We start from the raw sequence: 5472 nt of genomic DNA, 5'->3' as shown, positions 1-5472 counted from the left end.
TTAAAATGGCTTTTTTCGTATAAATATTAAAAAAATTTTTTTTTTGTTTTGCTTAACTTAAATTAATTATTTTACTTAACATATTCACCGAATTTCACACTTCAAAACTCAAAAGCGGGATAATTAAACACAATCGAAGTTCTGATATTCAGACGTCAAAATAAGGTATGCAAACAAGTTTTTTTTTGTTTTTTTTTTAAATCTATGATTCTGTCCCTTACAACAACACAATATGTTTTGTTCAGTTTCAGATGATTATTTTAAGCATATTTGTTCCCACTTCAAAACAAGGGGGGGTTTTGTAAGCAAAAAAATATATATATATAAATATCGTTTATGAAAAATAAGTACACTGTTATAAAGTTCATTCTTCTCCTAATAATCGCTGAAAATTTCGTATTGATCGGATAATTACCTGATGTTTGGTAGATTTTTAAAAAGACGGTCCGTCAAAAAGTACTGACCTGCCCCCCCCCAGTTTTGGCGGTGCCTAATATATATATATAGTAAGTTTTGAATAGACCTATGGCAATTAAGCTGCACAGAATTTTCCGTGTGACCTTCTCGTCAAACTATTGTCTAAAGACTAGAAAACATGAAAAAATCTATGTAGCTTAATTGCCATGTATATATTTAGAACTTACTACCAAACTCTACTTACGTACAGAGCGCTGTCGAAATAAATACTGGAAATTGATACATAAAATTTAAAAATTATCTATCTATCTATCTATCTATATATATATATATATATATATATATATACCATTATATATATATATATATATATATATATATATATATATATATATATATATATATATATATATATGGGATAAGTCACAGATTAGAAATCAAGCGACTTTTCTGTCAGATATTGCATTGAGCTAATACTTTCAAGACGATCCTAGCCAAAAAGTAAAGCTCAATATATAAAAATAGAACAATATATATAGAAAATAAATATGATTCTTCTCCATATATGCCTTGTTTTAAACAATAAATTTCTAACTTAAATATATTTTTATATATATTTTAATATATATATATATATATATATATATATATATATATATATATATATATATATATATATATATACATACTATTTTTACCATGTAGCTGTTTCGGATATTTTAAAACAGGACAGCTGTTCAATCATGGTTGTCCCGTTGAAAATTTCCTTTCTTGAATAACAAAATATAGACACAATAGTTTCTATTTCACTAATAGATAAACTTAACAAATGTAGTATGTATGTATATATATATATATATATATATATATATATATATATATATATATATATATATGCACACACATATATATATAAACATAAATAAATATTATAATACTATTAACATATTATTTAAAAAACACTACTCTGTGATAGTCTATAAAATTATATAGGAATAATTATGCATTAAATGAAAGCTTAAGTATCTCTGTAACCAGACAGGCAAATAGATAAGAGATATGAAACTTACTTAATTGTAAATAAGCAATGAATTAATCTAACGAAATCTCTGTTACAACTGTAATAATGTCTTGCTGTTCCTAATTATACTAGTGTGTTATCTTTCTTATCCACTATTTCATAAACTAATTTTTCCCTTTTTATTTATATGCTAGCACAACGGCTAAAATTTGTGAACACATGGATATAATATTTTTACTGTTATTTGTTTTTTTTTTTCGCACGTGAGGCGCAAGGATTGTTGTTAGTTACATGTATTTAATGGCGGGAGTTGAATGGTGGCTTATCATAAGTTTTTATATGTTCTCGATTACTTCTCCATTGTTTTTGAACGATTAAAGCCTACAGTTAATCTCTAAAAGAAAAAAAAATAATGTTTACATTTGAAAAAAAGGTTACAATGAAAAATCTTTTCTGTCGTCGGCGGAAACTGACAAGTTCAGCTAAACATGATTCATTGTAAAAATCCTCTGAAAGACAAATATTATTTTTCTATGACTATTTCAAAGATAATTAGTAAAGTAAATTCTTAAGGTGTTGAATTAAACAAAAGCAACACCTTGTTTGTGCAGAAAAATAACTTAATTAATCTTCAAAATAGAGAGTTTAGTAACCGATTTATCGCTTCTTAAATCAAGGTATAGGCTATGCTTGCTGATGTCTCGAATATGATTTTGTGGACAGCGAATGCACCATGATGGATTCTTTTATATTACTTGAGGATCACCGCTTATCAACGCCCGGTGGCAACTCTAGGATAACGATTAATGAGTTTTAGGTCGATAACACCGTGCTGATCAGTAACGGTGTAATTTAGGTTGGGTTTGATTATACAAGAGGACGGCCTAACAAGAAATTATTTATAATAGACTTGAAAACGATCATTGTTATACTCATCTGGTAAACAAACCCACGGTATTGTGTTCCACAGACGGGTATTTCTAGGAAAGAAACTCTGATCATGGAATTTTCGTGTAGTTTTCGACACACATAGAAGGGGATAAATTGTTGACAGTTGTAGCTTAACGAGTTTTGCTGCATTGATTGAAGCTCAGTCGAGAAACAAACATTAAAGTAACGATAGACCCGCAAAGCGTCTTCTAAGAAAAAGAGGAAGTAAAGATGCGAAAAGGTCGCCGTCCACTAGATTTCGAAGACGGTTTTGTATTCGATTAGGGCACGAAATATCCAGATAGAATCGGATGGACACAAGAAAGTAAAAAAGGAGGCGAAAGACGCAATTAGCATTTTTATACAGAATAAAAATAACGACCCTGACTTTTGCATCTATTAAACATATCAGGGTTATAAACAAGACTCGACTGTGCTCTTTTAAAATCGGCGACAAGACTCCATTGACAGTCAGAAAAGGTTTTCATCTAAAAGAAGCGGTTGCGAGTGTCCCTTCCCACTTTTACACGTTCGGAAATAACGCAGCCATTCAAAACAGTAGCAATGCAACAATGCCGTCGGTAGATGCCGGGAAGACGACCATGGTGACGAATTATGATGCAACAACGCATATTTCACGTGATCACAATCGACCTCCCCTCCATCTACCCCGGGTTAACAGCGAGCACTTCCTTCTTTCTTTTTTTTTTTTTTTCGTCGGCTGGGTAATATCGCTTGCTTTCAGGGCTCGCTTGTTTGCGCGTCTACATGCATCACTCGAAGGGAGGGAGAGAAAACCAACACAGTTGACTCCTTACTCTCCGCATTTTCCTGACTTAATCTCCTTTTGGTTTGAATTATTTTACGAGTTGTGCTTTCTCTATTTTTTTTTCACACCAATGCATACGATTCTTCCGTAACTATCACAGCTTTCTTTATCTCCTTTTCAATTTATCTGTCCCCTTTCTCCCTCTCTCTCTCTCTCTCTCTCTCTCTCTCTCTCTCTCTCCCTCTCTCTCTCCTCTGCCTATCTACATATCTATCCATCTATCTCTAACGGTCTATCTATCTCTCCATTTTCCATGTATACGTACGTAGAAATTTCCAGGTTAGCATCTGGAAGAGATGCACCTTCAGTCTACGTTAAGACATTCATGTAGGAGAAGGAAAACTCTGATCTAAAACATGAGGTCTACTGTCTGCTCTGTTATGTGGCAGTCATTACACCGATTACATTAGCATTTGTACCATAAAGTGTGGATGGTTCTACACAGAGCCTTCACCACTATAAACAAATCATGTGTGGATTTCCGAACAACTTGGTTGTTGTGCAGATCTCATACGTTGAGCTCGACGGAAATATCATCTAATTTATAAAACTTACTATGTCAGTCTGTCTCCATATTTTCAAACTCTATCTCTTCCGAAACTAAAAGTCACAGAGCAGCATTAGGAGCCTAAAACGATTGGATTTTTTTATGGGCCGTTCTTTTATGGGTCTTTAGCCAGTTAAAATAGTTTTCAAGGGGTCAAAAAAGGGGTCAAAATTGAAAAAATCGTTATACATTTTGAAAATTCATCTGAGTTTATTTTTGAGCAGTTCATACACGTTTCTCGTTGATACAGTGGTAACGGCACCAGCTTTGAATGCTAAAGCTTTGCTTTCAGGTTCGATTCTAGCTGATGGCACTTAAATACAGTTTGTTTGTTTTTTACTTTTGAAATCACGACACTATAATGATATATACAGCAACTGGGTAAATTATAATATAATATTAAAGTGTATTTTACAACCTGGCAAAGCCGACCCTGCTAGTATATATATTACACCCCTATATATAAATATATATATATATATATATATATATATATATATATATATATATATATATATATATACATCTAGCATGTTCTCCCGAGTGTGTTTTTGTTCCGTCTGCCTGCTTCCCACCGGACTACAACTTGGATGTCTTCAAGTCCAACGTTAACAAATTCCTAATGAACTGACCCCTTAAGTAAACACTTCATAAAATCTCCACACGAACGTACTGTACTTGCAATAACCCTTATCCCTGAGTGGCTTCCGGGCCTTGGTATGTGGTGACCACCATGTAAAAAAAATAAATTAAAAAAATAAAAAACTTAATACAATGGAATTTCTCTTTGAAGTTATAGAAAAAAAAAGATATAATCCCAAATCATAGGGAAAATACCACCAGCAAGTGTAGCGTAAATACAATCGCAATCCAGAGATTCTGCAATCCGCCATGGATAATGTTTTGGAAAGAGCACATATATGCAAAGACATTTTTTATGAGTAAAGTTTGAATTTCACTTTGTTCTTTGAAAATTCCCAATGTCTTAGTTTAATTGTGTTAAAATTACAGAAAGATATCATAAAAAATGAATAATCTATTTAAGTTACAAAACCCTTCAGTGACTTTGTGGGCACGTTGTAAAACAGTATTCTACGAACACGCTTAGCTTGACTGTTCAAATCTTATGTTAGATATTGCTAGGGCAACGCCGTCGGTGTGCTGGTTGACGGTTATTGTGATCGTTATAATATCTGTAAAAATATAATATTATCATAGCGAAATAAATATTTTAAGATAAAATTATTTATGTTAACATGTTTTAATAGCAAAGAATATTTATCCCTTTTAAAATTATGTCGATTTTTTTTTAAAGATAATAAAGGTTATTAGCGTCTACCTTGTGGCGTAATGGTTAACAAAACTTCGATATATATATATATATATATATATATATATATATATATATATATACGTAGTTTGTTGTTGATTTTTTTTTTCAACGATATTAAGGTTAACGTCTCCGCCTCGGAGATCCGGTGTTTTTCTTAGAAAGTCACCCATTTTCTGTTTGGACGTGTTTTTTTTTTATTTATCTATTATTTTTAAAAATAATAATCTACGGACACGCGTGTTTCGGGGCCCTACTCGTCTTCAGCGTTGCTTGACTGTTGTCGGTATTTGAACCCCGAACATTATGTATTTCAGTCCAGCGCCGGAGACGTTAATCTTAATATCACTGAAAAAAATCAACAAAAAACTACGTAAAGAGATAAACGATCAAAACTA

Source organism: Euprymna scolopes, chromosome 12 (assembly GCF_053919585.1).
Source record: "Euprymna scolopes isolate OS-2025 chromosome 12, ASM5391958v1, whole genome shotgun sequence".
NCBI classification, from domain to species: domain Eukaryota; kingdom Metazoa; phylum Mollusca; class Cephalopoda; order Sepiida; family Sepiolidae; genus Euprymna; species Euprymna scolopes.
Note: the sequence above shows the minus strand (reverse complement) of the source record.